At 46.5% G+C, this 14,440-nt stretch overlaps 1 protein-coding gene across 1 annotated transcript in view; it reads left to right on the plus strand.

The window, feature by feature from the left end:
- The first annotated feature begins 962 nt into the window (after positions 1 to 962).
- The window catches only part of LOC127007633 (zinc finger protein basonuclin-2-like), a 216,117-nt gene continuing 202,639 nt past the window's right edge, over positions 963 to 14,440 (plus strand). Inside the window, exon 1 of the mRNA XM_050878784.1 lies at positions 963 to 1,197. The gene's annotated coding sequence lies outside the window, so the exon portion shown is untranslated. The remainder of the gene's footprint in view (positions 1,198 to 14,440) is intronic.

Genomic DNA, 14,440 nt, shown 5'->3' on the forward strand with positions numbered 1-14,440 from the left:
TGTCTGTCTGTCCGTCTGTCTGTGTGTCTATCTCTCTCTCTCTCTCTCTCTCTCTCTCTCTCTCTCTCTCCTTGGGAATTACCTTTACGTAAACATTCCAGGTATGATCGCTTTCCAGGAGGTGCCGGAAAACCCTTCGTGTCCCTTCTGATCTTTTGTCTGTGCTTGGAAAGGTGAAATTTTACTACCTGGAGAGAGAGAGAGAGAGAGAGAGAGAGAGAGAGAGAGAGAGAGAGAGAGAGAGAGAGAGAGAGAGAGAGAGAGAGAGAGAGAGAGAGAGAGAGAGAGAGGGGGGGGGGGGGGAGAAAGAAGCAAGTCAGAGTCGGGAAATTATAGTTCTCATGAGCGTGATATTTACGAGGAAAATATTCAATTGGTGGACTTAATTCGCAGGTACACTAATGGCATACATACACACACACACACACACACACACACACACACACACACACACACACACACACACACACACACACGACCTAGGAAGGCGTGGGTGAGTCTCCATGCTTGATGAAAGAGCGGGACCGAGGGAGGGAGGAAAAATTAAGAAAAACGGAGAGGCAGAATGCAAAAGGACGCAGGAATGTTATAAATATTCACAAACATGGACTTTACGAGAGAGAGAGAGAGAGAGAGAGAGAGAGAGAGAGAGAGAGAGAGAGAGAGAGAGAGAGAGAGACGCTCGAAGAAATGGAAATGGCATCCGATAAAACACAGAAATTATTACAGAGAGAGAGAGAGAGAGAGAGAGAGAGAGAGAGAGAGAGAGAGAGAGAGAGAGAGAACACCACCGCACGAACGAACAAACAAACGAGTGACAGAAAATGGAAGCCTCGAGACACGAAACAAGACAGAGAGCGAGACAAAGAGACATCGAGACCGTGACATCCGCAGGTCACCGCACCACACACAGATGGCGCTGGACTCCCTAACCACCCGCCCTTTCCCTCCCTAGGTGGCGCTGACTGGCCGAGCTGAGCCTCCTGGTGGTGCAAAGGACGTCCCTTGCCTCCTTGCCGCCCCGCTGACCGTGATGTGTCCCCAGTCGTCGTGAGCGAGTGTGCTTGTGCAAGTGTTGGGGTGTGGGTGTGCTTCCTTTCCTGGCTCTCTACCTGGGCAGCGCTACAGGTGGGATTGGATTTACCTGGCACGGAGCTGTTGTAACGGTCCCGTCTGCGTGTCACCCATCGTCGTTAAGTAAGTGTTGATGTGGTTTTGGTGATTATGTATTTGTTGTATTGTTTGGGTAATTGTGGATTTGATTGTTATATTCGTATTTTTTTGAGGGGGGAGGGGGGGGAGTGTGGTGCGCAGAGGTGTGGTTATCACTACCTCGAATTATCCCTGTTACCGCTTTAATTTATTCTTAGTGACTAGTTTCATGCGCCGATGGGTTGTTACAGTTGTCAAGTCAGCCATTCATTTGCTTCCTTTTTCTCCCTTCTTGATTTTCCTTTTATTTAAGGTTACGTTATTTGTATATCTAGATTACTTGGGTCTTCATATGAACGTGCCTATATATTGTCGCGTTCACATGCACATTATCGTACACCATAACCACACTAGCCTAATCACACGTGTCTTTACCTGCGTGTGTGTGTGTGTGTGTGTGTGTGTGTAGCAACAATAGTTCAAGTTTCGTGTCTTACTTAACCCTATTGCTGAGGACTCAAGAGGGGGGGGAGGGGATTGAGCGGGGGTCACCTGCTCCGATCAATGAGGGCGACAGGTACCCTCTCATTAACCTGTTTCAAGTCGCACGTGTAATGACCGCCTTTAAATTATTCAGTGATGTATATGAGTGAAGTTTTTCTTATACCTCTTTTGTTTTTGTCGTCTATTGGGGTCACGGAATCAAAGTTATGAGCGAGGGAATAAGTATGGTGGCAAAAAGACTATAAGGAAGTGAAAGAGATAATGGAATGAGTGGTGGTTTAGGGTATGGTAGTTAAAGGCAATGGTAGATAAACAAAAGAAGTAAGATAATGATTGTTCAGAGTGCGTACATAATGATAGGGAGAAAGAAAATGGGAAGGAGAGTAAGAGGTTAAGGAAATGATGAGAAAAAGGGAACAGAGTAGAATGAAAACGAGAGTGAAAGAAAGGGCGAGTGAGAACGAAAGGAAGAGTGAACGAGCGGAAGGTCGAACAAGGATTAGGGTATTAGTCTCTCTCTCTCTCTCTCTCTCTCTCTCTCTCTCTCTCTCTCTCTCTCTCTCTCTCTCTCTCTCTCTCTCTCTCTCTCTCTCTCTCTCTCTCTCTCTCTCTCTCTCTCACACACACACACCACTCGTTTTTGTCATCCCACCCATTTCAACATTCAAAACCATTCTTACACACACACACACACACACACACACACACACACACACACATCATCCCTCCTTATCACCCCTGTTCCATAATCACCCTTCGCTTACCCCTCCCTCCCTCCTCTCCCTTCACGTATCCTCAGTCACCCAACTACCCTTTCCTATTCTACCCCTACCACTCCATCTGCCATCCCTTCTGTATCCACCATCCCTTCTTGCACCTAACCTTCCTCTCATGTTTCTCTCTACCCCTCCTATCCTTCCCTTTCACATCTATCCTTCCCTTCAATTTCCTTTCCCATGCTCTCCTTCTTTCCCTTCCCCTCGTAACCTTCTCTTCCCCCTTTCATCTCTTTCCCCAACCTTTCCTTCCCTTCCTCTCCCTCCTTCCCCTCCTTTCCCTGCTTCTCTTTTTCCCTCCCTGCTTTCCTTCCCCTCCCTCCTTCCTCTCCTTCCTTCCCTCCCTCCTTCCATCCCCTCCTTCCTTCCCCTCCCTCCCAACCTTCCCCTCCCTCCCTTCTTCCCTTCCTCCCAACCATCCCCTCCTCCCTTCCCTTCCCCTGCGTCATCCACTCCACCTTCAGACACTTACTCTCATAAGTCAACCACACACACCTTGTAATCCACACAACCACCGAGATGTGTGTGTGTGTGTGTGTGTGTGTGTGTGTGTGTGTATTGGCTAGGCTTCGCGCGCACCGATATGGAATCCGAATGCCTTTACTCCTCCCCGGCTGATAGTGGTGATGATCGTATTGGGGGAGGGGGGGGGGGAAGAGGTGTGTAGTTTGTTAATATTGAAGGTTTGGTGGTTGTCTTTGTTAGTGTATGTAGATTGAGGTTGTGTTGCTGTTGTCGTTGTTATTGTTGTTTCCTATTTGCAGTGTATTTGAAAGTTCGTGTTAATGCCATTTTTTGTTGTTTTGCTTACCTCGCTCTGATGCAACACACACACACACACACACACACACACACACACACAGACGAGGTGGACGACCCTTTACTACCCAGGGGAAGTTTTGCATCATCTTGTAGTCATCGTCCTCTTCCTTTTTTTTCCCCTTTTTTTCCCTCTCCTCCGCCTCAGCCTCGCCGCCGCCCGTCCTCACGCCACTCAACGATGAATTTGAATAGAGTCTTCGCTGGCATCTCGTCCCCCGTAATCAGTCGAGCCCTAATCAGCATAATTATCGCCGAAATCATAACCACAAAAGCGCCAACGAGAGAGAGAGAGAGAGAGAGAGAGAGAGAGAGAGAGAGAGAGAGAGAGAGAGGATATATGCCAAAGCTGTAATAATCGGCAAAATACCAGGAAACTCCCGCAAACAGGGCGCATAATCCCTCACTCGTCTATACAATTATTCAAGAATTTATACAAAGCCTCCCTCCTCCCCGCGCGGCTATAAACTCCATGAATTATAAACACCATGACGGGCCGCTCCGGGGGTAAATACAGGATTGGAACCTTCATATCGATAGATCAGGAGCGCTTTATGGGGACACCTTCCTAGTTTACACCTGCGTTGATGTAATTACTCCAGGTGAGATATGGGGGGAGGGAGGAGGGGAAGGAAAAAGGGAGGGGAGGGTAGGAGTTGAGAGAGGATAGGAGGAGGGGGGACAGGCGGAGGAAGGAGGGGAAGGAAGAGGAAACATGGAAACATGGAAACGCAGGCAACAGAAAGCCTATTGGCTCATTACGAGGTTGCCCGCTTTGGTGATTTAATCTGCTCGACAGCCTGGGGCCTGGGGAGCAGATGAAAGCACCTCGACAGATGAAAGCACCTCGATATTGAGGAGCAGATGAAGGCAACTCAATATTCAGTTTACTCCCGACGCAGCGAAGTGACGGTCGATTCTATATTTGAAGGAGTTGATAGTATTCGCATTTACTACTTCTGAAGGAAGATTGTTCCAGTGACGGATGACTCGGTTTGAAAAGAAGCTCCTTCCGATGTCTGTTTTACATCGACTAGACTGAATGGGTAAACCGTTATTTCTAGTTCTTAGGTTGGTTTGCAATTCAAAGAAATTGGAGTAATCGACGTTATTGATTTTTTTCAGATACTTGAAGACTTAATCATATCTCCTCGTAGGCGTTTTTTCTCTAGTGTAAAGAGATTGAGTCGCTTGAGTCGTTCCTCGTACGGTTGAGCCCTTAAGGTTGGTATCATTTTCGTGGCGCGTCGCTGAATCCTTTCCAGTAAATCAATGTCCTTTCTGTAATTAGGAGACCAGAACTGTACTGCATACTCGAGGTGCGGTCTTACCATGGAATTATACAAGGATAGCATCACGTCTGGCGTTTTACACTCGAAGTTCCTCTCTATGAACCCGAGCATAGTGTTGGCTTTGTTGTATGCTTTTTTACAGTGATTCGCGTGTTTCAGGTCACTGCTGATAGTGACTCCAAGATCCTTTTCCTCCTTCATCGCTTGCAGAGGTCTCCCAGGAAGGAGGAAGGAGGAAGGAGGAGAGGAAAAAAGTGGAGAGGAGGAGGTAGAGAGGAGGGGGTAGAGGTGGAGAAGGGTAGTGGAGGGAGGAAGGAGAGTAGTTGAGGGAGAAAGGAGGAGGACTTTGCAAGAATAGAAGCGAAACTACTATGCTAAGGAGAAGAGGTGGAGTCATTGAGAGAGAGAGAGAGAGAGAGAGAGAGAGAGAGAGAGAGAGAGAGAGAGAGAGAGAGAGAGAATGTTGGGAGTTAGCGCAAAGAGGAACTTCAACTAATCGCACCTATTCAAACATGTACAAGAAAAAAGACAAAAAAAAATAGACCCAAAAGGAGAAATCGAAGGTCAAGCAGGAGAATTAAAACAAAAAGATCTTGAAATCTAAACCAACCAAATTTAAGGCATCCAGAAAGCAAGACACGCGTGGAGACTAAAAAAGGGGAAAAAAATAAAAATAAACACACAAAAAGATCATAAAACAAGAAACTAATCCCTATAGAAAGACAAAGGAAATTTAACCAAAACAAACAAAAAAAACGAAAAAATAAAAAAATCACCTTCGCGAGTAATACATCGGTTAAAAATAACATTCTTTCCCTGCCATTTATTCCCGCCACGCCGTAATGGGGAGTCATTTAACCATTCTTATTCCCCATTATTTTTATGCAGTAATGGCCAAGTAGCTTCATTGCCTTTTTGCAAGAGATATGTGATGGTCGTGACGGAGGGGGAGTGCGTTCGTTTGTGGAGCGTGAGTGTGGCTGGCGAGGAGGGGAAAGGGGGTGAGAGGGAAGGGGTGGAGGAGGATGGGGGTACAGAGGAAGCTAGCAGAGGCGGGAAAGGGGTGAGAGGTGAGGGAGGTGAGGATGTGATGGGTGTGGATAGGAAAAGGGAGGGTTTGGTTATGAATAATGTGAAGGGAGGGAGGGAGGTAAGGAAGGGAGGGAGGGAGAGATGGGAAGTAAAGAGCAGGAAGGGTAGGTATGTGTGTAACGGGACTGGAAAAGGGAGAAGGAAGGGGAGGGAGATCAGAGGTGTGAGATACGAGCATAACTTGAAATAGAATCTGTAAAAGGAATTCTGGGTTCGCATATGAAGAGAGAATGATGTTGCAGTCTTTTCAATCACTCCCTTACCTCCCACCCTCCATCCATCCACTCTCCCTCCTCCTCCTCCGTCTTCCCGCAGGACAGACTAGGGAGGAAAACAACAATTATTTACCCACTCCTTCGCGCCCTCCTCCAAGACGGCCTCGGGAGGGGGAAGAATGACAAAAATGGAAACAAAAGGTGGAAAAATAACGGCAGGAACAACAGAGGTCTTGGAGAGGGAAAACAGCATCAGTAGGCAACCCAAACACCATTTTCCGAGAGACACGACCCGGGCTGAAGGAGACAGAGAAAATGGGAAGACCACTGGCACACTTCACCTTCTTTGGGCACGGACCTTGTGACTGTGAGAGAGAGAGAGAGAGAGAGAGAGAGAGAGAGAGAGAGAGAGAGAGAGAGAGAGAGAGAGAGGTAAAGAATACAAGCCAAATAGAAAATGAAAGTTAAAAATTCCAAAATAAGCAATAGCTACCTTTACTAAGACGCACACACACACACACACACACACACACACACACACACACACACACACACACACACACACACACACACACACACACACACACACACACATACACACACACACTGAGAAAGATACAGAGACACATAACGAGAGAGAATGACACACAGAAAGAGACAGACACACAGAGACAGAGAGAGAGAGAGAGAGAGAGAGAGAGAGAGAGAGAGAGAGAGAGAGAGAGAGAGAGAGAGAGAGAGAGAGAGAATCAGAAAGACTCAGGTGGGAAGGCCGACCGTGACACCAATTCAGCCGAGGTAACAAGGCGCGACAAAGACCCTGCCAAGATTTACTGCCCTCATTGACCCTCTCCAGCGACCCGGGTGAGCGATGGGTACACGCCGCCTCCAACGCCACCCGGAGCGCCCACACCACCAATTTGTTGAGGAAAGTGAAGGTGGCGCGCTGGGGGAGGGCGGGCGAAGGCGTGGAGGCGGGCGGGCGGGCGGGTGACGAGAGGAGGGAGAGGCAGACGAAGAAGAGGAGGCATGCAGAGTAGAGGCAGGTTGTATGGAGTGTGTGTGTGTGTGTGTGTGTGTGTGTGTGTGTGTGTGTGTGTGTGTTTATGGTAGGGGGTTTTAAAGGTAGGGAGCCGTTTCAGTAATGGAGCTCGAGGTGTAGCTGTGGAAAAGTATGTGGGCGAGATAAGAGTGGACAATATTATGGAGTGGTGTGGGGGAGGAGAGGGAGTGTGCGGCTGGAGGAGGATTTATAGCGGCTACTGGTGGTGGAGACGGCCTTCATTTATATGGTAATGGTGACATAGGCGGCGGCGGTGGTGGTGGTGGTGGTGGCGGTGTGTGAGATGGCGGACATGGTAGATGGTGATGTAGGTGGTGATGATATGGGCAAAGGGTAATGCCTGTGGTGAGAGCGACGTAGAGTGATGGTGATGGTGTTGTGGTGATGATGAAAGTTGTGGACCGTAGACAAAGGATCACAAAGTAGCCAAAGGTTTTGAAATACACTGTTACGGTGTTGACATACATCTGCCCTGCGTTACATCCCTTCAAAGCTGAGTAAGTATCGAACAATATAATAAAAGCTATATAGTTTTTTTTTTTTTTAAGTTTCGCCTATGATGCCGGAAGCCTTTCTTGGTGGAGTCTGGTGGTCGGCCCCAGCCCATTATGGCGCAGGAAAGTGTGACAAGTGGGGGATAGTATGTTAAGTTTTTACCAATGCAATGTTTTCAATAGTAACTTTAATTAATGTATCATGAAAGTGAAAAGTTGTAGGGAAAGTATGCCAAGGTGGGTAGGTAAATATGTAGGTGGAGACAATTGCATAGTTATATATTCACGTGGGAGTATAAGGAGATTGAATGATTACGTGTACTACAGTCTGGGGCATGGGGGAAGAAAAGGGGCAGCTGCTGGGGGGGGGGCGGGGGGGACAGGTAGGTGGGAAGACAGGTTACCGCGTTGAAAGTCGTATAGTAGTGTAGAGGCAGATGTTAGTTAGGGAGCCTGTTGAGAGGGGAGAATAATAGTGGCGGTGGGTGGGTGGGTGGGTGGTGATGGGTGGGCGTGGTGAGGCGGCGGTAAGGGCGGTGAGGGCAAAAGGTAGCCGTATTGAACATGGCGAGGAATGAATAGAGTGACCGGTTGTGGTGAGGGTTGCAAGGGAGTGGCTGGTGATTGAGGTGGTGAAGGTGGGGGGTGGAGGGAGTGGGTCAGACTATCAGCGGTGGGGTCAGGTGTTGTGTACGCGGTCAAGAGCTGGTGGCGGTGACCGAGGTGGTGGAGGGGGACAGGTTGGGGGTCGGTAATGGTGGTGGCAGTGGCTTGGACGTGGGCAGCGGCGTCACCCAAGCGGTCTTTGCGGCAGTGGTGTCAGCGGTGTCAGCGGTCAGTACCTCCCCCCCGCGGTGTGAGCGGTGGCAGTGGTGGTGACGGTGGTGGTGTAGGGGTAGTGGTGGTGGTGGTGGTGGTGCGGTGAGCGGGGCCTGGCAATGGTTGGTGACTGGTGGTGGCCGCGGTGTGCCTCTGGTGGCTGGGGGGGTAGAGAGAGAGAGAGAGAGAGAGAGAGAGAGAGAGAGAGAGAGAGAGAGTCGTAACTACGTACTATCTTTTTATTTTTGGCATTCTGTAGCAACTATGTACATCGTTTATCTCGAGTCTGTTATTCCAGTATTCCTTCTTTTACACTTAAATTCATATTATTCAAATACCCTTCCTTCCTTTGCTTTTCTTTCCCTTTCTTTTGCGTTGCCTGGTAGTCTGTTCCTTCTCTATATCATTCTCCTTCGTCTATATTCCCTTTCTCTTTCGTGTGATTTCAACTTTCGCCCTCTTGTACTACCTCCTCACTTCAATTACTTTCCTTTTATCGAAATCTTTAAAGCTAGTTTTCCTCCTGTCTCTCTATCTATGAATTTCGCTCACCTCAAGTCTCCACAATTCTGATTTTGTAATTCTTTCCCTCTCTCTCTGAAGCTAACTATTTTTTTCTTCACTTACTCCTTCTTCACCCTTCATTAGTTCTTGTCTCTTCGATTCGTTCCTGACTGTAAATGTTTTCTTTGAGCTGACCTTTCCTAGCAGACTTAAAGGAATTACTTGCAGGATAAAACTAGATTGTTGCACCTTAATCCTAGCATACTAAAATGAGATGTACGAGTAAGTAAAAGGAAGAGGCGACCGTAAAGCAAGAGAAAGAACAGAAAAGAAAAAAAGAACATAAGGGAAATATGGCGACATGTGAAACAGTGAGAAAGTTACACACAGGGAACGCAAAGACAAGGAAAGAGAAGTAAAAGTAAACAGTTTAAACAGCGGCCGCAAAAAAGTCGCCTCGGAGGGTGTCTGTCTTACGCGGGGTGTGTGTTATGAGAATGACGTGCTCTCTCTCTCTCTCTCTCTCTCTCTGATTTATGTTAATAAGTAAAAGGTTGTTAATAATCATTCGAGTATTTATTTTAGTGTGTGTGTGTGTGTGTGTGTGTGTGTGTGTGTGTGTGTGTGTGTACGCCCATCTATGTACACACTGCCGTGGTTGCAACAGTAGTATTGGTTTTCTAATACCTTTAAGGCCACAAGGTCTCGTATTGCGGGTATTGAGTTAGTGACACCAATTTTGTACAGGGAGGAGGAGGAGGAAGGAAGAGAATAAGGAGAAGGAAGAGGAGGTGGAATAAGAAAAAAAGCGGACGAGGAAAAAAACAAATATAGAAAAAAAGAGGAGAAGAGAAGAAAGTGTAGTAGTAAGAGGAGGGGGAGGAATGAAAATATGAGTGGACGGGAAAAAAGAAAGATAAAATATACACAAAGGGAGATGGAGGGAGAAAATGTATTGAGGAAAAGAGTATGCGAAAAGGAGAAGGGAATTAACCAGGACTGCAAACATCAAGCTACGGAGTAAGAGGGAAAACAAAATAAAAACTTAATAGACAGAGCGAGGCAGAGAGAGAGAGAAAGACACAGAAGGACGGAGAGGAAAAAGTGGGCTGAGAACAAATATAATTATAACCCTGGACACCTATAAATCATTTTCTCCTGGTATATATATGTGTGTCGGGGGGCGGAGGGGGGGGAGGGGGATGCGTGTACGTGTGTGTGTGTGTGTGTGTGTGTGTGTGTGTGTGTGTGTGTGTGTGTGTGTGTGTGTGTGTGTGTGTGTGTGTGTGTGTGTGTGTGTGCGTGGGCGTGGGCGTACTTTGGGTCGGCCTAAATAGCTCCTCCACGCCCTCACCTTGGCTCCCTTGCGTCACCTGTACGTACACCTCACCTGCCCTCACCCCCCTCACCCCCCCCTCACCCCCCAGACGTGAGGGCCCGCCATTAGCCATTGTTCCCGCCGGCCTCCACTGCTCTCTCTCTCTCTCTCTCTCTCTCAGTATTTTTGTTTAGTGTGTGATTTTTATACTTTCGTTTTCATCAGATTTACTTCTCCCATATTTTTTTTTCTTTCAGATTATTTATCCTTCCATGGTATTTTACCTCGATTTATCTTGTTTCTTTCCTCCCCCTCCCGGTACGCTGCCCTACTTATTTCCATCTCTTTTTTTTCTCTTCATTTTCGCTTCATTTCATTACCTCCAACTCATATACTACACGTTTCTCTTCTGTACTTTCCTTTTTCCTATATATCACTTTCCTCCTTTTTCTTTTCTCCCTTTCTCCGTTACTCAATCCAGTTAATGACTTGCATCACTTACCTGGGAGTCACCTCGTCCACACCTGTCGCCTCATTAGCGTGTCTGTATCAGGGGCGACCTTTCCCCGCGCGCCGCCGAGGGAGGGTTCAGGAAAGCGTCTGGTCAGTGTACCTTTCGCAGCAATATTCCTGCCCTTTTATTAACCCGCGAAACGGTGGCCCCAAGATTTCCGCGCACCTTAAACGGCGGTGTCTGGAGGTGTTCTGAGAGTCTGTAAGTCGCTGGAAACACGTGGCTGACTCTTTAATTGTTTACTTACTTACCTCGCCTTTAATTAACGTTCGCTGCGCCGCCCTGACCTGCACCTCCGCTAATAAAGTGTTTAGAAGTGGCGATACGAGTTACTTAGCTTTTTACAGTGCTTTTTTTTTTTTTTTGTCTTTTTAATGTATGTTAAAAATGCAGTACTGAAGTATCTCTTCATTAAATTTTGTGTTAAAAGTTATGATACAAGTTATTTTTTTTTTCTTTAGTCTCTTGGATGTATGTTAAGAATGCAACACCGAAATCTCACTCTTATCAAATTTTGTGTTTATAGAATTTCAAATCATTTGGAGCTGTAATTTTTGTTCAGTAACTTAAAAGAAATTCCAGAGTACTCGCAGTTTTTTTCCGCTTCTCGAATATATGTTAACAACGCAACCTCGAAATTTTCACTCCATTAAAGTTTGTGATTAGAGCATTTGCAGTCTCTTGAAACTGTAATTTTCATTCAGTAACTTGAAAGAAATTCGTAGGTAAGTTTTTTACCGATTTTTTTTGCCTCATGAGTGTATACTAAAAATGCAACACTGAAATCTTACTCCACTGAATTATGTGGTTATAGAATTTTTTCAACCTTATGGAACTGTAATTTTTCTTCAGTAACTTCAAAGAAATTTCAAAGTATTAGATTTTATGAAGTAACCGAAACATACTGATCGTTTGAATGCCGCACAACGAACACTTCACATTTATTTTTCTGCCTGGCTTCACTAAAACACCTGAGCGCTTTAAACGAGAACATGCATGAAATATTTCAACTTTTTAAATGCATGACGTCATTCAACATAGTTACGTCATCGACAGTGTTGCCAACGCAGGGAACCCACACTGACCCGCTTGGTGGTGTGTTGTGGAGATGGCAACGGTGTGGGTCGTGATGGGGAGGGGGGAGAAGTCGTCGCTTTAAAATGATTGCTGGTTGTGGTTGTGATGGGGGGAGTGGCGTGTAGATGTAGGGTTATGAGTGTGGTGGTGGTGGTGTTCGGGAGGGGGAGGGTGGTGGTGGTGGTGGTGGTGAGGGGTGAGGCATGTAGGGTGAAGAGAGTGGTCGTGGTGGTGATGGGGGATGTAGACGTAGCGTGATGATGGCGGTGGTGGTGTTTGTGAGGGTGGTGGTTGTGGTGTTGGTGATGGTGGTAGTGGTGTTTGTGAGGGTGGTGGTTGTGGTGGTGGTGATGGCGGTGGTGGTGTTTGTGAGGGTGGTGGTTGTGGTGGTGGTGATGGCGGTGGTGGTGTTTGTGAGGGTGGTGGTTGTGGTGGTGGTGATGGCGGTGGTGGTGTTTGTGAGGGTGGTGGTTGTGGTGGTGGTGATGGTGGTAGTGGTGTTTGTGAGGGTGGTGGTGGTGGTGGGGATGTAGACGTATGGTGATGATGGCGGTGGTGGTGGTCGTGTTTGCGAGGGTGGTAGCGGTGGTGATAGTGTTGTCAGGATGGTGGTAGTAAATAGTACACGCTATGAATATATATAGTAAATTTAGATCATTCAAATAATAACACGAATTAGAAGGATAGCCATTAAAACAAAAAAAGAACAAGACCATTTTAGCAACATAACATAAAGAAGAATAGCACTCAAAACAACAAGAACAAAAAATAAAAAATAAATAAAACCTAAGTGCAATCATACAACAAAGCCTCCCCCCAAAAGGAATACATGGTTCAGTGATTTCATGGGTGACATCTGGTGTTTTAATCTGCCACTGCGCCACGCCATGATACGTTGCTTCGTGACTGTGTGTGTGTGTGTGTGTGTGTGTGTGTGTGTGTGTGTGTGTGTGTGTGTGTCACTTTTACGATCCTGTGTGCGTTAAGGAGCAAGTACCCGGGAACATTAAAAGGGATCTGACTCCATGGGTCCTCTCGTGTTGGTTCTGGTGCTAGAGCAGTGAGTAGCGGGCTTTTTTTTTTTTTTTTTTTTTTCTGTGTGTGTGCCCTTGAGCTGCCTCCTTTGTTGTAAAAAAAAAAAAAAAAAAAAAAAAAAAAAAGTACTGGTGGTACTTGATGTGGGATGCTGATGTGGACCTTTGATGTGGTACTTGATAGCGGTGCTTGTCAATGGTACTAGACGAAGGGATGTCATTTGGGTACTTGGTGTGGGTATATTCTTAATTTGGGTACTTGATGTGGGCACTAGATGTTTATATAAGATTCGTGAGTACTTGTGTGAGGGTACTCGATGGTGCTTACTCTGGGTACTCGGTTTTGCTAAGTTTCGCTGGGACTAAAGTGCACTAGTAAGATCTGACATTCTTTTTATTGTTTATCTGTAAAGGTGAGTAAACTACCTCTCTGTATGGTGAGCATTGATTTAAGTGCCCTCGGGTTTTCCTAGAAGTGGGTACTGCTGGGTGCTGGTAGGGGATATGATGGGTATGTTAGTGTGGTATATATAGGGAGTCGTGGGTCTGGAAAATGGTGATAGGTATGTGATAGGTATGTGGATGGGGTAAATGTGGAGAATGGTGTGTCTCATGGCTAGTGGTGAGATGTGATAGGCACAGCGGTAAGTGGTGATGGGTATGTGGAAGCAGTAATAGTGGAGAGTGGTTGTTTTCGAGAATAGTGGTAAATGGGGAATGGTAGGTGGATTGAAACTGGTGCATGTGTGGGGTACTGATGGATGCTGGAACTAAGGGGTATTAGAAAGTGGAACTGGGTGTGTGGGTAGGATCTGGATGGAGTCAGGTGGATCAGACTGATACTGGTGGGTGTTGGCGGTGACTTGTGGGTGGTGATGGATGCTGGTGATGGGTGTCTTAGTGGGTGGTGATGGGACTGGTCAGCTCTGGTGGTGATGGTGGTCATGGTGGTAGTAATGGAGGTGATGGTGGTATTAGTGGTGGTGGTGGTGGTTGGTGGTGGTGGTGGTGGGTATGGCGGTGCTCTGGGTTGGGTCTTATGGCTAATGGAAGCACGTAAGGCTGGCTGGCCGGGCCCCATTAAAATTAAATGATCTGGAAGGCAAACTGAATCTCAAATCCCCTTTCCATTCCCTCCTCTCCTCCCTCGATCCTTTCTCCTCCTCCTCCACCTTCTGCTCCCTTCTCTTTCTCCATGTTCTCTCCTTTCCCGTTCTCTCTCTCCCTTTCTCTTCCGCTCTCTTTTCCTTTTTCGTCTTTATTCTCATTTTACATTGCCTTTTAGAATCGTCTGTTATCTTTTCATCTCTCAACCTCTCTATTTTTATTTTATTTTCTCCAGTATATTTATTTTTTACCTTAGCACTTCTATTCCTTCTTTTTTTATTCCTTCATCATTTCCTAACTTTCTTCTTGTCTTTTCTTCGATTTTTGCTATTTTCCTTTTCCTGCAGTTTCTTCCTCCTCACTTTTTTTTCCTTCCTCACTCCATCTTTCCCCATAGTGTGCTCACTCCTCTGTACTTTACTCTCCTTTCATGATCTTAATTCTTCTTTCTTCTCTATCTTTGGTCTTGATTCCTTCCCACCTCCCTCTTTCACCACCTCCAATATCTTCCTCTCGCCTTTCTTTGCTCTATTCTCTTCCCTTGTATTCCTCTCTGATTATGCAGCCCTTCTCTTTTCTTATTCCCCTTCACTCCTCATACCCCTCCCACTCATTCTGACCATTCTCTCTCCTTTCTTTTACCTCATTTTTACTCGTATG

This window comes from Eriocheir sinensis, chromosome 36, assembly GCF_024679095.1.
Source record: "Eriocheir sinensis breed Jianghai 21 chromosome 36, ASM2467909v1, whole genome shotgun sequence".
Lineage (NCBI taxonomy): Eukaryota > Metazoa > Arthropoda > Malacostraca > Decapoda > Varunidae > Eriocheir > Eriocheir sinensis.